The 19,854-nt window shown below is 46.8% G+C and overlaps 1 long non-coding RNA gene across 1 annotated transcript in view; it reads right to left on the reverse strand.

Annotated features, from left to right (window-relative positions):
* Positions 1–229: 229 nt before the first annotated feature.
* The window catches only part of LOC137517586 (uncharacterized), a 68,216-nt gene continuing 48,591 nt past the window's right edge, over positions 230–19,854 (reverse strand). Inside the window, exon 3 of the long non-coding RNA XR_011020579.1 lies at positions 230–310. This is a non-coding gene — a long non-coding RNA (uncharacterized lncRNA). The remainder of the gene's footprint in view (positions 311–19,854) is intronic.

The raw sequence follows: 19,854 nt of genomic DNA on the forward strand, positions 1-19,854 counted from the left end.
AACACAGCAATGTAAAATTGCAATTGTGCGATTTGAAGGAATTTTAAGCTTGCATGATATTTCAATAAAAAATAAAATTATGAAAATTTGGAGGTGGGCCCGTATGCGTGTATTTCTGTTAAAAGACTAGTTAAATTGCGCTTATGGTATAAACTATGCAAAATGACTATTTGAGCAGCTGTTTGAAATGAAAAGGAACTCTGTATGTTTTTTTTTGTTTTGTTTTTTGGTTGGTTTTGTTTTGTTAATCTGTTTAATGGTCTTTATTTAAAGTATACCTCGAATATCCTTTGTAACAACGATTCAGCATCTAAAGGGTAAAGAAGAAAAATATTTTTATTTTTTTCCCTCTTTTGTGTTACTATGGAAACAACAGTTGTTGCTAAGGAAGTGATGCTGTAGTAATTCATAGGTACAGCCGTGTTTTACATCATTCAGTAGTATCAGACCATATTCGGTAAGAAGTGGTATGATATACACGTGATATTTTAATTTCTCGTAAGAATGAGATATAACCACTTCTGGGCAACAGCTCCTGCTAAAATCCACATATAGCAAATGAAGTAATTATCAACAAGGAGTTAAATCAGTTGCTAACAAGCAGTCAAACTGATGTTTAACTGCATCCCATAATGTCATTCACCATAAAAATGCTGCAAAACTGCAATGTGTATTTCAACTTTCATAGTTTTATTACAGTGTTATTATAGCCTGGTTCCCCTTGCAGGCAGACTATTTGCTCTCACTGTGTGCAGCTTACATTTATTTTTCTGCATTTGGCACGGAAAGGAAAACCAAGGAGTGGTGACAAGGAGAGTAGAAAATAGATTTGTGCTCATTTATACAGTTGCGTGCTTGCGATTCACCACACTGTGACCCTATGATTATTGCATCTAATAAGCTTTGAATGAATACTGCAATCTGTGCTCGATCGCGTAATCTGGGTCAGAAGCATTTTTGGTGCAATGAATGCTACTTAATGCATGAATAGGCACAGATAGTGACAACTACATTTCCTGGTTCATGCTTGATGGCATACTAAGAGATTGTTGCTCCGCCCACCCACTTAATAAAACTGCCTCTTCTGTACATTTTTCTCCTGCTTGTCTCGCTCCTTTTTTTTTTTTTTTTTTTTTTTCTTACTGTTTTTTCCCTTTAGTTTGAATTGGAGTTTTGTGAGCTTAAATTTTTACTTTTTTACCATACCAATTTTTGCAGTTTTCCAGATTTTTGCAAGTTTGATGTCTTAACCTGACTGCCTTTTAAGTGGATGTCACAGTGATGAGCGAGAGGTGGTCCAGCCCACACGTGCCACGGCACCCACCAACATCAAAGTGGAGGAGGGTAGAATCGGGGTCCATTTCCACTAGTGCAGTGCGATTCCGTTGCGGAAAATGCAAAAACCAATTTGGATTCGAATTCGTATGCGTTTGAAGAAGAAAATGGGTAAAAAGTTGCATCTGTTTGTAGGTATGCGAATTTAACCGTGTCACCACCTGTGTGCTTTTAAATTGATTTTGAGCAAAAACGTACGCAAATTCGCATGGAAAATTCGTATAGCGAAAACGCATGCAAATTTCCTGTTCAATACATTACAGGCGAATCGCACACTAGCCTTGCGGGGTGCGAATTCTGATGGCTCTGCTGTGCACATTTCTGCTGCACAGTCCACTGCAGAGAATTTCTGACAAGTGGAAACAGGCCCATTGATTTATATTGGTTACTAGTAGACCCAAGCCCGTTTAAAAAGGTATTTTTTCTGCCGCCGCCAGTGCGCATACAACCGCCGTGCGCCCGCACATGCCCACCTCGCTCGCCCTCCCACCTCGCTCCCTGGTCCCGTCCAGCTGTCCGTTACTGCGCACATGCGCAGTAGCAAAAGACAGGGACAGCTGGATGCAGCGACACAGGAATTTTATTGTATAGGATGCGAATCTGCATGCAGAAACCGCATGCACATTCGCTCTAGTGGAAACGGGCCCTCAATGTTGCTAGACACTTGCAGTTTGGTGGCTTTTAGAAGCAGCATGTCCTGACACCCATCCCGAGACCTCTGCATTGCAGTAATATTTGCCTTGCACGGCCTCCAGTACATGTTGTTTTCACTTCATCTCCTATTACATTTCAAACCAGTGAGATCCCAATTGCTTGTGAATAACACCACTGAATAGAAATGGTCTATGCCACTTCTGTCCCTGCAATACATGCTGCATTCTAGTATTATTCTATAGTCTGCGGGGCTATTGTTTTCAGCCTTCAGAAATAGGATCTTAGAATTTGTTTTATATTTAAGATTACACTATTGATAAAAAAAAAGCCATATTCTGGGGCTTTTGAGTCCCCCACTGAGCGCTGGGTCCCTCTATAGCGTTTTGGCTGCATTTTTGGATTGCTGACAATTGCTGGTGATTCCAAAAATGCTTTGTCAATAACTTTCAATGGTAGGGAACGCAGTAGAGCGATTGTGATTCAGGCTAATTAAAGGAGTGTTACTTTGGTAAATAAAGTTTATTATGTATATCATGTATCCCGATGTTTGGCTTCTGTCTGTAGCCCCATCCCGTAGCAGAAGAAGTCACAGACTCTCTTCTCTGATTGGAGCTATAGAAGCACCTATGGCCTCATCTGCTAGCAGCTGGCCAGACATCAGGACACATAAGAATAATAAAGTTTATTTAAACTTTACAGCACTTCCAAACCCAGCAAATTGCGGTTGCAATCACGCTAGGAATCGCTGCACACATCGCCTGTGTGATTTAAAAGTGTTGCAGTGATTCCTGGCGGGTTACAGGCAGCCCTGACACATTATTCAGTGTGTGTATGAAATTATTACCATTATTATTATTGATGTATAAAGTGCTAACCTATTATGTAATGCTGTACAAAGAAAAACAAACATGGGGCACATAATACGGACAGTGGTATACACCAAATATGGACACTGGTGCAAACTATAAAATTGGTTATTACAGTGACAAATGTAACCTAATGAATACAATGTATAACAGATTGCAAGATACAAAATGAATACTATTCAAAACACAAAAGGTTGAGAGCCCTGCCTTTGCAAGCTTACAATCTAAAGGGGGACAAGAGGTGGGGTAATATACCATATTCATAGAGGCAGTGTGATTTAGGTTATCTGGTGAAGAGTACTACTTATGGCCCATACTCACGAGCTACAATTGTCGCCGCAACACGCGGCACGCACGTGTTGCGGCGACAGGTCGCCCGTGAGTATGCGGCGTTGCATGGGCGCGCACCCCGAACTGTCGCCCATCGCTGGTGTCGCCAGGCGATTGAACCACTCAATCGCCTGGCGACAGTTGCCGCCGCAACTCTGCCGCAACTGTCGCTAGTCCGCGTGAGTACGCGGACTAGCGACAGCAACATACATAAAGGAATACGGAGCTTCCGGCGGGGGGAGGAGGAACGTCGGCGACCGCTTCCGTCGCACCGCTGGTCCCTCTTCCGTGTGTGTACGCGGATGGACCTGTTGAGGAGCTGTCGCCGGCCTGTCGCGCACACGCTCACGTGTGCTGGCGACAGGCCAAAAAGTTGCCCGTGAGTATGGGCCGTAAGTCAGAGGTTGAAGGGGGAATGGCCCAAGTTAAATTGTATCCTGTATTGGACCATTTATTCATCCAATTACTAGTTCCCAAAGGCTTTAAATGTGGTTGCTATTTTACAAGGTTTCAGTTTTATTTCTGTTAATTTGATTCTTCTGAACTGATCTACAGCTTTCCAGTGTACCATTTTGCTTGAAGAGACCTTGGGGGGGGGGGGGGGGGGGGGGGGGGGGGTTGGTTTGAACCGAGCACAAATGGGGTGGGAAGAGGAGGACACACAGGGGAGTGGAGGGCACAGTGGGAGGAAGGGAGCGTGTGGACAAATGGGACAGAGGAGGACGTGCGGGGGAAAGTAGGGGACACATGGGGGAAACAGGTGTCACGTACCTTGTGGGATGGAGGCCGATTTTCTGAGGACAGCAACTCCATCTGCTGAAAAGCTTTATGGAGATGAAGATTTCATTTTTCAGCACGACCTGGCACCTGCTCACAGTGCCAAAACCACTGGTAAATGGTTTACTGACCATGGTATTACTGTGCTCAAATGGCCTGCCAACTCTCCTGACCTGAACCCCATAAAGAATCTGTGGGATATTGTGAAGAGAAAGTTGAGAGATGCAAGACCCAACACTCTGGATGAGCTTAAGGCCGCTATCGAAGCATCCTGGGCCTCCATAACACCTGAGCAGTGCCACAGGCTGATTGCCTCCATGCCACGCCGCATTGAAGCAGTCATTTCTGCAAAAGGATTCCAGACCAAGTATTGAGTGCATAACTGAACATAATTATTTGAAGGTTGACTTTTTTTGTTTTAAAAACACTTTTCTTTTATTGGTCGGATTAAATATGCTAATTTTTTGAGATAGGAAATTTGGGTTTTCATGAGCTGTATACCAAAATCATCAATATTAAAACAATAAAAGGCTTGAACTACTTCAGTTGTGTGTAATGAATCTAAAATATATGAAAGTCTAATGTTTATCAGTACATTACAGAAAATAATGAACTTTATCACAATATGCTAATTTTTTGAGAAGGTCCTGTATATATATATATATATATATATATATATATATATATATTTAAGTGCCCCACATTCATTCTGATACTGTGGTATAATTGTTCAGTAACCCAGTTACAATATTCTTGCTTTTTTTTAATGATACTGATAGTTGGCCAATGGAAGCAGCTTTGTGGGAAAGGAAGAGACAGGTACAATGTGGACTCGCTGAAGTCACACTACATACACATCTGGAGACAGCAGGTTTATTTTATGCAAATAGCTTGTGATACAGTGACTGAGCACTGCAAATTCTTGTAATTGTGGGAAATTCAATGTATGTGTTTGCAGAGCTTATGACCCTTTGAACTTTCAGCAGTAAAAACCTTATCTGAAGCTGTCTTTCCTGGAGGCCTCTTCCTCCTACTTTGTCTATTACCCTGCTGCAGAGCAGAGCCGGGACAAGGTCCTTCAGCACCCAAGGCTGAGACTGCAAAGTGCACCCTCCACCCCTCCCACCCCAGCCGTCACACACTAATTGCTATTAGACTAAAAGACACCCCAGGGCCCCCAACATCCCCAACACCTTAATCTCTAGGTATCTGGCTTGCAGTCACTGCTATGTATGTCCTTTTCTTATTTCTTTGGGCTTCAAACACAATTGGGAATGACAGCTGAATGAATTGTGCGCCCCCTCCTACACTGCACCCTGAGGGTGGAGCCTCTTCAGCCTCTGCCTCGGCCCGGCCCTGCTGCAGAGGACGGCCGCCTCCCAGCTGTTCCAGCCTATTCTTCACTTTCAGTGACCGAAGTACAGTGGTGGACCCTGTACACGAGGGAAGAAGGTTATTCCCCCACAAGCTATCTTGGTTGCTTGCCCATCACAGCAACCTCATTTTGTGAGTACTGTCTGTTATTACACTGTCTCCAATTGACAAAAAAATACTACACCATTTGGGCTCTGTGTTTAATTTTTTTTTTTTTATAGGTTTACCGACATATCTCAAGCAATACAGTTTGGGAATGAGCCAGACAGCTGCACAAGCTGCTGTATTTGATGTGTTGATGCTGCATGAATTTGCATCCACTAGAATTATCTCATTGACCATCTCTAGTGCAAGCCTTGTTCACTAGACTGTAGCTGTTCACCTTGCACTTGGGATTCCCAAGGGAAGTTAAGGTCTGAGAACACATGATTAGGTACCCATTTAATTTCTCTTATGAAAACCAGTGGTATGTCAAAAACTAGACATTTATTTATGAAATGCTGTTATACCTCCCACACAATGCTAATTGAAAACTGCTGCCTGTGGTTTAGTTTTAAGTTTTATTTAAACTGTACAGTAGTATGACCATTTTTTTTTTAATAATGGATGTCTGAAAAGGCAATTTTGAAGCCCAGGGCTATGATTTTCTTCAGTTGCCTAGCAACCTGTGCAAATATAGAACTGCAGATACAAAATCTGGTGACCTTTGTTATCTGTAGCTTTGATGTAAATAATTGCTTATTTTTTCCAATACCTTTGGGACCATCCCATATATATATATATATATATATATATATATATATATATATATATATATATATATATATATATATATATGTAAATTTTGCCAATATATTTAAGGAACATATTTGCCTCAGCAGAAAAGGGCATAGCTGGATTTGGACATTGATAAACTTGCGTTTGATTCTTAATAACTGACATAGGAGTATAAACTTGTTTAAACCAGTTTATGCTCTATAAGTGAGTATGAGCAACTGTTTAAAGAGAAACTCCAACCAAGAATTGAACTTTATCCCAATCAGTAGCTGATACCCCATTTTACATGAGAAATACAATGATTTTCACAAACAGACCATCAGGGGGCGCTGTGTGACTGATTTTGTGCTGAAAGCCCTCCCACAAGAACCTCTGAATACCGCGGTACTGCTGGCAAACTGCCACAATGTAACAATGTTCACAGACAGGAAATAGCTGTTATTAGCTGTCTGTAACAGACAGAACAGCTAGAAACAGCTACATAACTTGCCCACAGTAACAATGTCACCATGTAATACATATCAGAATGTGAATCTGGGAGAGGAAAGATTTTACAATGAGCAAACACTGACTAAATCATTTATACATAATTATTGTAAAAATGAAGCACTTTTTTTATTACATTATTTTCACTGGAGTTCCTCTTTAAGTTCTCATGATTATATACAACATGAAGTACCGCCCCCCTGTGGTGTGTTTGCATGAACTTTTATGTGTGTGTTTATTGAGACCCAGGGCCTGTATCCTGGCGATGGGGAGTGAGGTGTTTGTGCTGTGGAGGATCTTCATTGGTATGTAAACTGACAATTGAAAATCCTCCTCAGGGAACATTCTCATTGACTAAAAGACCAATGGGGAGCCCCAGCAGGAGGCTCAAAGATGCTTTCCCAGGTCTCCCTGTAGCATATAGCCAGAGAGCCAGCAGAAGAAGATGGGCGGCAGGTGCTCACAGTGGACAGTGGCAGAGCGACAGCCAGACCCTGTGGGCCATGGCAGAAAGTGTAATATATATATATATTATATAATATATATATATATTAGGTAAGTATTCAAAATTGACAAAATTGACTCCCTTTACCTATGTAGAAGATAGGCATCTGGGTCTCCTCAGGAAAGGAGCCTCCCATTGGGCCAAAGAACATGGGTTAACAGATCATCCATGTGTGCATCACTTTCCGGTGGGTAATAACCATAATTGCATAAAAGAAAAATAACTTGCTAGGCAATTACATCATCCAAGCAAGTTCTTTTCCACCCGAATGGTGCTACATGCAATTGAATTAGGCAATGATTCCATCCACTAATTTTAGAACTCACTGGCACTTAACGCTGGTGAGTTCAGGAATTGCAAATGGCCCCCAGACTCATATTAGAGGCAGAAGTAGTGATCACCCAGCCAATAAGAGTGGTTTGGGTGAATGATTACTGTAAAACAATTCCCATACAGCGAGACTAGTAAATAGTTGCACTATACCTTTGGAATCTGTTACCTCAGATGACAGACATTCGGGCCCATATGAAATTCACTTTTTCTCCTGTGTTTTCTCCTAGGTGATATTTTCACAACATGCCATAAAATTCCTTTTAAGCCACTAACAAGCAAGAAAATACTCAAAATAAATTTGTGTACTTTTTGCCAACGTTTGGGTAGTTTTTCAATTTTAAAAAGCTAAAAATGTAGTTTAAAGAGAAGGTGAAAATTACCTCCTAGAAGATAAGTCAGGTGAAAAAGTGAATTGCATATGGCCCTCTGTGTTCTGAGGTAATAATAGGTGCTAAGTGTCTCTATATAAAAATGACAGTAATTTTAATTCTATATACAATTAACCTACAGTTATCACCTCTTAAGACAATGTCACATAGGTGATTTTCCTCTCAGCAACAGGATTGTTTTGAATCTCCCAAATTCACTTCCCTTAGAGAACACATTCTCACTGCTGTTCCATTTCCAGTGGCTTAAGCATGTTTTGCTGGTAAATGAAAAATGTCTATTACTAGTGACATGACAAAAGGTAATAGAAGTGCATTCTGCTGGTGATCTTGTTGATGAGTGGAGAATTGTCAGTGTGACGGAGGTCTTATCCAGCTAGTTACACCATACTTAATATTTTATTAGGGATTAATTAAAGATCTAATTGGTCCCTATTTTCCATTTCCCTTGGTCAAATGAGATTTCATCCAATTAACCCCTAATTAGCCCTTTCCTCTCATCTTGCTCCTTTAAAAAAAAAAAACAGTTTTGTAGTGTTTTTTTTTTTTATTGTTGCCCCTTTTTTGTTTAGTAGCGCTTTATTTTAAATGCCTTTTTAACCCATTTTCTTTCCAATATCTCAATACTAAATCTGCAGAATGCCCAGCTGCACATTTAGGCTATGTTCACAGTGGGACATTGCGGAGCTGTTCTAAACTCTAACGCAGCTTACCGCACTGCAATGATCAGCCTATGCTTTTTTTGTGCTATAATGCTGCTTTGCGACTTTAACATCATATTACAACGCATTGTCCCACTGTGAATAAGCCATAAGGTGAAACTTAAGCCGGGGGGGGGGCAGTTTTATTTACCTGGGGCTTCTACTGGCCCCCTGCAGTCGACCTGTGTCTGTGCCGATACCAAACGAGCCTTGGGCCCCCTGCTGCAGCTTAGTTTTGGCAACTGGGTCTGCCGCTGGACACTGTGACTGCGCGGCCCTGGCCACGCATGTCAGTTATGTTCCCATAGCCAGGAGCGTTCTGTAGCCAGGAGTATCCTGTCACGGGAGCACAAAAGAGGACGAGCGCAGTCAGGGGCGCGCAGCAGGGATGCTCAGCAGAGCTCGAATATTTGAGTAGCTTGAATATTCAAGCTCTTTTTCAGCTATTCGAGCTCGGTATTCGAGCTCGAATAGCTGCAGCTATTCAAATGGGCTATTTGAGTGAATTCGAATAGCCCACTCACTATTCGCGCTATTCGAGCAAACAGCGCTATTCGAGCTCGAATACCGAGCTCGAATAGCGTCATAGCCCAGATTGATGTCCTTAGAGCCAATCAGAGGGCTCCCAGGCCCTCTGACGGCAGCCAATCACAGAGGGGGACCCTGGCCAGCCCCTACCCTATAAATAGCGGCCGCCATGTTAGGTTTTTCCGTCCTTGCTTGACTTGTACAGAGAGAGATCTGCTCCTTTGTGCTTTGGCTTAGCTAGTGCTCTATTGTGGTCAATCACCTAGCGTTTTTGCTCACATACACCTGCTATACACACCTATATTGTTGTTAGCTAGATAGAGATTGTATTTTAGTTAGTAGCTTGTGTGTTACATAGAGACAGCTGCTGCTGCAGGCAAGCTTAGAGCTTTCGGCCTCAGGGCCTTGCCTGTGTGGGCAGCTGTCCTCCTGTCCTCTGTTAGTTTATTTCTCATCTATACCAGTGTTTGTGCTGTGTATTCTACCCTGTCTTGTCCTTTACTACTGAGTGATTATTGTATTTTGTAGGTATACTGTACTAGGGACACTCACTGTCACTGTTCATAGCTGCTGCGTGTGTGTGTGTGTGTGCGTGCACTGTCTGTAGTGTACACAGTACACACTCTATTCCCTTCTACTGAATCAGCTGATTATTACTACTGATTATTGTATTTTCTAGTTGTACTTACTGTACTAGGGACACTCAGTCACTGTTCATAGGCTAGCTCCTGCGTGTGTGTGTGTGCGTGCACTGTCTGTAGTGTACACACACTCTATTTCCTTCTACTGAATCTGATTACTACTGATTATTGTATTTTCTAGTTGTACTAGTGTACTAGGGGACACACTCACTGTTCACTGTTCACACTTACTGATTACTGATTATTGTATTTTGTATTTGTACTGTACTAGTAATCACTTAGCGATCTAATCACTTAGTGATTAGTGCCACCTCACCCACCAACCCACTCCATTAAAGTACCCCACTTTTTCACCCGCCCTTTTAAAAAACTTTTTTGTTTACGCCAAAAACATCTAAGATGTCTGGAAGTGGCAGCCAGCGCGGTTTGGGCAAGGGGAAGGGCAGCAAGGGAATCAGGAGGAGAGGGAGCAGCATTGTGGCAAGCCGCGCCACCATGCACAGTTCCGCAGCAGCAGCAGCTGCGTCAGTGGCTAACATTCCGCCTATAGCCACTGGTCGTGGACACCTTGGGCACCCAGCAGGAGCATCTGCAACTCACGCTGCAGAGACACAGCAGCAGCGTGTAGTACCTGCTCCTATTTTTCTCCAGCCGGGTCGGAAACGTCCCATTGAGGAAAAGGATGCAGCCACTGTGATGCAACTGATGACGGAGGATGAGCAGCCCGCCATCAGCTCTGCATCCGAGGCCTCCACCCTCACCACCACCACCACCTCTGTTCGCAGCAGCCACCCAGCAGGGCCTGGGGAGGAGGCCAGTTCACCGTCAGTTGGCGACCTGTCATTCAGCAGTCTTTTGACCCCAGGCATCATGAGTGAATTGTCTGCTGTTGTTGGCGATTTTGAGGAGGAGATGCTGATGGGGACTTTGGGGGAGGAGGGATTGGACAGCAAGACTGTGGCGACAGTCAAGCAGCCCATCCATGCATCAGGAGAGGAGTTTGGGGGGTCATCATCCCAGCAGGACATGTTTCAGGAGGGGGAGGATGATGATGATGACAGGGTGACGGACAAAGACTGGGTGCCACCACCAGCACCTGGGGATGTCATCATCAGCAGCTCTGAGGAGGAAGATGCGCTTGTGGGCCTTGCAAGGAGGCGCATCATTGCAAGCATTGGCAGCAGTAGGCAGGTCCCACAGCCTGCTGGTGTCTCAGGCTCAGCAGCAGCAGCAGCATCTGCCAGTACCACCACCAGCCGCACCCAAGCCCCCCCCCCCCCCCAACCACCACAGGGAGACAGGCAGCAGCGGCTCCAGTCCGTAGGGGGTTTTTCACGTCACCAATCTGGCAATTTTTCACCATGCCCACAGTTCACAGCAAGTACGCCACTTGCAACCACTGTCAACGGAAGTTGAGCAGAGGTGCAGACCCCTTAAAGTTCAGCACCAGCTCTCTAATCAACCATCTTGCTGCTAAACATTACCACCAGCATGAGGAGTTCAAGAGGCTGAAGGCATCTGGTGCTGGCAGTGGCACCACACCCAGCACTGCACAGCCTTCAGCAGCAGCAGCAGCAACAGCAGCCACCCGCCCTCCTGCTCCTCCAGCACCACCAGCAGGAGTGCGGAAACGCACTGCTCCTCCCCCCTCTGCAACTCCTGCCGCCGACACTGAGGCCTGTTCTGGCAGCCAGTCCTCAGTGGCCTCCTCTGCTGTCTCCGCTGATTCCCGTGTTAGCAAAAGGCGTCCTTCCAGGGGGTGGTTAGGGCTCTGCCTCCCAGCAGCCGTCGCGTGCGGCAGCTGAACGGCTTGCTGGCACGGGCCATGTGCTCCCAACTCCTGCCGTACACGCTCGTGCAGGAGGGGAGCGACATGCGTGCGCTGCTTGCTTGTGCAGCCCCAGACTGGCAGCTCCCCAGCAGACACTTCTTCGCCCGCCAGGTCATGCCTGCACTGCACCGCTTTGTGATGGCCAATGTGGAGCGAGGGCTGGAGCACGCGGTGGGTGAAAGGGTCCACGTCACCATGGACTCCTGGAGCAGCCGCTTCGGGACAGGCCGCTACCTGTCCTTCACTGTCCACTGGGTCAGCTTGGTGGAAGGGGGTGAGGATGGGAGAGCAGCAGCGGGCACAGCAGCAGCAGCAACACAGTGGGTGGTGCCACCCCGCAGGGTCAGGGGAACTGCAGCAGGTTCCTCCAATCCTCTGCCATCTAGTGTTGGGCGAACAGTGTTCGCCACTGTTCGGGTTCTGCAGAACATCACCATGTTTGGGTGATGTTCGGGTTCGGCCGAACACCTGATGGTGTTCGGACAAACTGTTCGGCCATATGGCCGAACTAAGAGCGCATGGCCGAACGTTACCCGAACGTTCGGCTAGCGCTGTGATTGGCCGAACGGGTCACGTGTAGTGTTGGGTGAACATCTAGATGTTCGGGTTCGGGCCGAACATGGCCACGATGTTCGGGTGTTCGAGCCGAACTCCGAACATAATGGAAGTCAATGGGGACCCGAACTTTCGTGCTTTGTAAAGCCTCCTTATATGCTACATACCCCAAATTTACAGGGTATATGCACCTTGGGAGTGGGTACAAGAGGAAAAAAAATTAGCAAAAAGAGCTTATAGTTTTTGAGAAAATCGATTTTAAAGTTTCAAAGGGAAAACTGTCTTTTAAATGCGGGAAATGTCTGTTTTCTTTGCACAGGTAACATGCTTTTTGTCGGCATGCAGTCATAAATGTAATACATATAAGAGGTTCCAGGAAAAGGGACCGGTAACGCTAACCCAGCAGCAGCACACGTGATGGAACAGGAGGAGGGTGGCGCAGGAGGAGAAGGCCACGCTTTGAGACACAACAACCCAGGCCTTGCATGAGGACAAGAAGCGTGCGGATAGCAATTTGCGTTTTGTCGCCATGCAGTCATAAATGTAATACAGATGAGAGGTTCAATAAACAGGGACCGGAAACGCTAACCCATCACAGATGTTCATTGTTCATGTTACTTGGTTGGGGTCCGGGAGTGTTGCGTAGTCGTTTCCAATCCAGGATTGATTCATTTTAATTTGAGTCAGACGGTCTGCATTTTCTGTGGAGAGGCGGATACGCCGATCTGTGACAATGCCTCCGGCAGCACTGAAACAGCGTTCCGACATAACGCTGGCTGCCGGGCAAGCCAGCACCTCTATTGCGCACATTGCCAGTTTGTGCCAGGTGTCTAGCTTCGATACCCAATAGTTGAAGGGTGCAGATGGATTGTTCAACACAGCTATGCCATCTGACATGTAGTCCTTGACCATCTTCTCCAGGCGATCGGTGTTGGAGGTGGATCTGCACGCTTGCTGTTCTGTGTGCTGCTGCATGGGTGTCAGAAAATTTTCCCACTCCAAGGACACTGCCGATACCATTCCCTTTTGGGCACTAGCTGCGGCTTGTGTTGTTTGCTGCCCTCCTGGTCGTCCTGGGTTTGCGGAAGTCAGTCTGTCGGCGAACAACTGGCTAGAGGAGGGGGAGGATGTCAATCTCCTCTTTAAAGTCTCCACAAGGGCCTGCTGGTATTCTTCCATTTCGACCTGTCGGACTCTTTCTTCAAGCAGTTTTGGAACATTGTGTTTGTACCGTGGATCCAGAAGGGTATAAACTCAGTAATTGGTGTTGTCCAGAATGCGCACAATGCGTGGGTCGCGTTCAATGCAGTCCTAGGCCGAAGAGATCATAGCCTAGGGTCACAAAAACCTGTTTATTTGGGCTATTTCAATGGTAGTGATGGTGACGTACATAAATCTCAGCCATGGCCGTTAGCAACGTCTGAATTTCACGAAATGTCTCATGCAGGTAGAAGACATATTGTTAGACTTAGATTCCAAAGATGGGGTCCCTACATCTCTGCAAACCAGAGTTACAGGGGTCCAAAATTGGTAAAATCCCCCATAGGCTTTCATTGGGCCTCCTATTTACAGTTCCAAAATCTCACATCTTTTCAAAGGGCAATGGCTCAGCAGTACCAAATTTTCTAGCATTGTAGGGACCCTTAGGGGGAACATGACTGGTGAGTTTCGGGCCCCTAGGCCAAAGAGGTCATAGCCTAGGGTCACAAAAACCTGTTTATTTGGGTTATTTCAATGGTAGTGATGGTGACGTACATAAATCTCAGCCATGGCCGTTAGCAACGTCTGAATTTCACGAAATGTCTCATGCAGGTAGAAGACATATTGTTAGACTTGGATTCCAAAGATGGGGTCCCTACATCTCTGCAAACCAGAGTTACAGGGGTCCAAAATTGGTAAAATCCCCCTTAGACTTTCATTGCCTCCCTATTTCACTTTCCAAAATCTCACATCTTTTCAAAGGGCAATGGCTCAGCAGTACCAAATTTTCTAGCATTGTAGGGACCCTTAGGGGGAACATGACTGGTGAGTTTCGGGCCCCTAGGCCAAAGAGGTCATAGCCTAGGGTCACAAAAACCTGTTTATTTGGGCTATTTCAATGGTAGTGATGGTGACGTACATAAATCTCAGTTATGGCCTTTAGCAACGTCTGAATTTCACGAAATGTCTCATGCAGGTAGAAGACATATTGTTAGACTTGGATTCCAAAGATGGGGTCCCTACATCTCTGCAAACCAGAGTTACAGGGGTCCAAAATTGGTAAAATCCCCCATAGATTTTCATTGCCTCCCTATTTTACTTTCCAAAATCTCACATCTTTTCAAAGGGCAATGGCTCAGCAGTTCCAAATTTTCTAGCATTGTAGGGACCCTTAGGGGGAACATGACTGGTGAGTTTCGGGCCCCTAGGCCAAAGAGGTCATAGCCTAGGGTCACAAAAACCTGTTAATTTGGGCTATTTCAATGGTAGTGATGGTGACGTACATAAATCTTAGCTATGGCCGTTAGCAACGTCTGAATTTCACAAAATGTCTCATGCAGGTAGAAGACATATTGTTAGACTTGGATTCCAAAGATGGGGTCCCTACATCTCTGCAAACCAGAGTTACAGGGGTCCAAAATTGGTAAAATCCCCCATAGACTTTCATTGCCTCCCTATTTCACTTTCCAAAATCTCACATCTTTTCAAAGGGCAATGGCTCAGCAGTACCAAATTTTCTAGCATTGTAGGGACCCTTAGGGGGATCATGACTGGTGAGTTTTGCCACTGCTGAGCCATTGCCCTTTGAAATGGTGTGAGATTTTGGAACGGTAAATAGTAGGCCCAATGAAAGCCTATGGGGGATTTTACCAATTTTGGACCCCTGTAACTCTGGTTTGCAGAGATGTAGGGACCCCATCTTTGGAATCCAAGTCTAACAATATGTCTTCTACCTGCATGAGACATTTCGTGAAATTCAGACGTTGCTAATGGCCATAGCTGAGATTTATGTACGTCACCATCACTACCATTGAAATAGCCCAAATAAACAGGTTTTTGTGACCCTAGGCTATGACCTCTTTGGCCTAGGGGCCCGAAACTCACCAGTCATGTTCCCCCTAAGGGTCCCTACAATGCTAGAAAATTTGGTACTGCTGAGCCATTGCCCTTTGAAAAGATGTGAGATTTTGGAAAGTGAAATAGGGAGGCAATGAAAGTCTATCGGGGATTTTACCAATTTTGGACCCCTGTAACTCTAGTTTGCAGAGATGTAGGGACCCCATCTTTGGGATCCAAGTCTAACAATATGTCTTCTACCTGCATGAGACATTTCGTGAAATTCAGACGTTGCTAACGGCCATAGCTGAGATTTATGTACGTCACCATCACTACCATTGAAATAGCCCAAATAAACAGGTTTTTGTGACCCTAGGCTATGACCTCTTTGGCCTAGGGGCCCGAAACTCACCAGTCATGTTCCCCCTAAGGGTCCCTACAATGCTAGAAAATTTGGTACTGCTGAGCCATTGCCCTTTGAAAAGATGTGAGATTTTGGAAAGTGAAATAGGGAGGCAATGAAAGTCTATAGGGGATTTTACCAATTTTGGACCCCTGTAACTCTGGTTTGCAGAGATGTAGGGACCCCATCTTTGGAATCCAAGTCTAACAATATGTCTTCTACCTGCATGAGACATTTCGTGAAATTCAGACGTTGCTAACGGCCATGGCTGAGATTTATGTACGTCACCATCACTACCATTGAAATAGCCCAAATAAACAGGTTTTTGTGACCCTAGGCTATGACCTCTTCGGCCTAGGACTGCATTGAACGCGACCCAGGCATTGTGCGCATTCTGGACAACACCAATTACTGGGTTTATACCCTTCTGGATCCAAGGTACAAACACAATGTTCCAAAACTGCTTGAAGAAAGAGTCCGACAGGTCAAAATGGAAGAATACCAGCAGGCCCTTGTGGAGACTTTAAAGAGGAGATTGACATCCTCCCCCTCCTCTAGCCAGTTGTACGCCGACAGACTGACTTCCGCAAACCCAGGACGACCAGGAGGGCAGCAAACAACACAAGCCGCAGCTAGTGCCCAAAAGGAAATGGTATCGGCAGTGTCCTTGGAGTGGGAAAATTTTCTGACACCCATGCAGCAGCACACAGAACAGCAAGCGTGCAGGTCCACCTCCAACACCGATCGCCTGGAGAAGATGGTCAAGGACTACATGTCAGATGGCATAGCTGTGTTGAACAATCCATCTGCACCCTTCAACTATTGGGTATCGAAGCTAGACACCTGGAACAAACTAGCAATGTACGCAATAAAGGTGCTGGCTTGCCCGGCAGCCAGCGTTATGTCGGAACGCTGTTTTAGTGCTGCCGGAGGCATCGTCACAGATCGGCGTATCCGCCTCTCCACAGAAAATGCAGACCGTCTGACTCAAATTAAAATGAATCAATCCTGGATTGGAAACGACTACGCAACACTCCCGGACCCCAACCAAGTAACATGAACAATGAACATCTGTGATGGGTTAGCGTTTCCGGTCCCTGTTTATTGAACCTCTCATCTGTATTAAATTTATGACTGCATGGCGACAAAACGCAAATTGCTATCCGCACGCTTCTTGTCCTCATGCAAGGCCTGGGTTGTTGTGTCTCAAAGCGTGGCCTTCTCCTCCTGCGCCACCCTCCTCCTGTTCCATCACGTGTGCTGCTGCTGGGTTAGCGTTACCGGTCCCTTTTCCTGGAACCTCTTATATGTATTACATTTATGACTGCATGCCGACAAAAAGCATGTTACCTGTGCAAAGAAAACAGACATTTCCCACATTTAAAAGACAGTTTTCCCTTTGAAACTTTAAAATCGATTTTCTCAAAAACTATAAGCTCTTTTTGCTAAATTTTTTTCCTCTTCTACCCACTCCCAAGGTGCACATACCCTGTAAATTTGGGGTATGTAGCATGTAAGGAGGCTTTACAAAGCACAAAAGTTCGGGTCCCCATTGACTTCCATTATGTTCGGAGTTCGGCTCGAACACCCGAACATCGCGGCCATGTTCGGCCTGTTCGGCCCGAACCCGAACATCTAGGTGTTCGCCCAACACTACTGCCATCCTCCGGCACACCTGGCCAAACCCCCCGCCTCAGCAGCAGCGTGAAGCCACGCCACTGCCAAGCGCTGCTGCAGTTGGTCAGCCTTGGGAAGACCAAACTGACGGCAACCCATGTGTTGACCAAACTCCAGGAGCAGGAGAGGATTTGGCTGACCCCCAGAGGCCTCAGAGTCGGAGAGGTGGTGGCCGACAATGGGGCCAATCTGGTTGCCGCAATCGACAGGGGAAACCTGACCCACATCCCCTGTCTTGCCCACGTGCTGAACCTGGTGGTGCAGAAGTTCTTGCGCACCTACCAGGGGATGGGCGAACTGCTGGAAACGGCAAGGAATGTTGTGCGTCACTTCCGGCACTCGCCTGCAGCCTCTGCGAGCCTGGAAGACGTGCAAAAGGAGCTGGAGCTGCCACGCCATCGGCTGATCCTTGACATTCCAACTCGCTGGAACTCCACCCTGGCAATGTTGGAGCGTCTGGTTGAACAGAAGCACGCTGTCAACCAGTACCTTGCCCTGGCCACTGTGTCCGCCGCTCAGAAAAGGGACAAGACCAGCAACATCCCATCCATCGTCCCCGATGACGACTGGGGGCACATGCAGTAGGTGTGCTTAGTGCTGGCTCCCTTTCTGCAGGCCACCAACATGGTGAGCAGGGACCATGCTATGGTGTGCGAGTGGGTGCCCCTGGTTTGTCTGCTGAACAGGGCCCTCGATGCTTTGCTGGAACAGGGAGCGGCAGCCTTGGCCCAGCAGGAGCGGCATGCAGCTGCACAGTCCACCTCTGAGGGGGAGGAGGAGGAGGACTTGGTGGAGGTCCCTGACCTTGCTGCTGATGAGGGGGATCAGCACAGTGCAGCTGAGTTGGTGCGGGGGTGGAGAGAGGATGAGGCGGCAGAGGAGGAGGATGAGGACAGCACTGCCGTCGATGTGCCAGCACACGTGGCCCGCCTCTTCCCAATGGCAGCGCACATGCTGACGTGCCTGCGCAGGGACCCCAGGGTGATCCAGATGAAGCAGAGGGAGGACATCTGGATCAGCATGATGTTGGACCCGCGCCTCAAGGGGAAGTTGAGCCAGTTCCTGCCTCCTGCAGGAGGAGACCCAGCGCAACAAATAAGGAGCTTGCAGCAGGCCCTTGTTGAGCGCTTGGAGGAAGCCTTCCCCCAGCCTTCCACCCCCACTGTCCAGCCAGCACAGAGGCAGCAGCAGGTGCCTGCATCCAGCAGCAAGCGCCCCACAGACCTGCTGTCTCTCAGCAACGAGCTCTACAGGACTGTAGAGGCTCCAGCAGTGACTAGAGAGGAGGTGCATGCAGCAGCATCCTCCTCCAGGCACAGCCAGCGCCTGACCCGCATGGTGGCTGACTACATGGGGTCCTACAGCGGGCTTGACAGCGATGCCCCTGTTGATCCCATGGAGTATTGGGTCAAGCGCCTGGAGATCTGAAGCGAGCTGGCGCAGTACGCCCTGGAAGTGCTGTCCTGTCCCTCTTCCAGCGTGCTGTCCGAGTGCTGCTTCAGTGCAGCTGGTGGCATGGTCACCGAGAAACGCTCACGTCTGTTTCACAAGTCTGTGGACAGACTGACGTTTCTCAAGATGAACCAGGCGTGGGTGGAAGGCGAGTTCCTGGCCCGTTGTCGGCGAGAGGGGGACATGAACTGGCTGCCGGAACCATCGTTAATATGCCTTACCACCCTTTACCACCTCCTGGCTCCTGCTCAGCCTGGTTCAGTTTGACTATTACGTCGCCTGTAGCCACACATTTTACACCTACAGTGGGCTGCTGTGTACTGCCCTTTTGCTGTCGGTCTGTGTTTCCCACTGCCAGGGTACACAGATTTACCTTCTGCTGCCACTCTGCCACCAGCTATTACGTCCAACAATAGCTATCTGTTTAATTTGCCTTAAAAAAAAAAAAAAAAACCAATAAAAAAAAAAAGGTTTAATTTTTCTGAGGTGCCCGGGTTGAAAACTGTGTTGTCCCAGTTGTGTATTGGACACGATGTGGGCTGCACGACTGCTGTCTGGGACCTCCTGTTGTGTTTATTTACAGCCCTGGTATCACCGCTAGGTACCAGGGCTATTATGTCACGCTGCCTACCTGCTGCCACACTCACACTACTCTACTACTCGAATTGGCCTTAAATAGCTTCCAACACTTGTTTTGGGGGTGAATGATGCAAGAAACATCTTTTTTCCAAGTAACAACAGCAAGTGATTATGTGGGGATGTTCCTTTAAAAAAAAAAAAAAGGTGGAAAGAGAAGTCTTCTTCTTCTTCTTCTTCTAGTAGTACTCACACTACGGAGGAGGAGGAGGAGGAGGCTCGAATAATAAAAATGGGTATCCGAGCATCCCTGGCGCAGTGGCCAGTGACATGACAGAGCCAGTCGCCAAAACTAAGCTGCAGTGGGGGACCGAGGCTCGTTTGGTACCGGCGTGGGCACAGGTCGACTGCAGTGGGCCGGTAGAAGCCCCAGGTAAGTAAAACAGTTTCCCCCCCAGGCTTAAGTGTCCCTTTTTAAGGTATAATTTTAACCACAGTAAGTGACAGAATAGATTTTGGGATATTTTAAAGAGGAACTGTAACGGCAAAACGTCCCCTGGGGGGTACTCACCTCGGGTGGGGGAAGCCTCCGGATCCTAATGAGGCTTCCCACGCCGTCCTGCGTCCCTCG

This window comes from Hyperolius riggenbachi, chromosome 5 (assembly GCF_040937935.1).
Source record: "Hyperolius riggenbachi isolate aHypRig1 chromosome 5, aHypRig1.pri, whole genome shotgun sequence".
NCBI classification, from domain to species: domain Eukaryota; kingdom Metazoa; phylum Chordata; class Amphibia; order Anura; family Hyperoliidae; genus Hyperolius; species Hyperolius riggenbachi.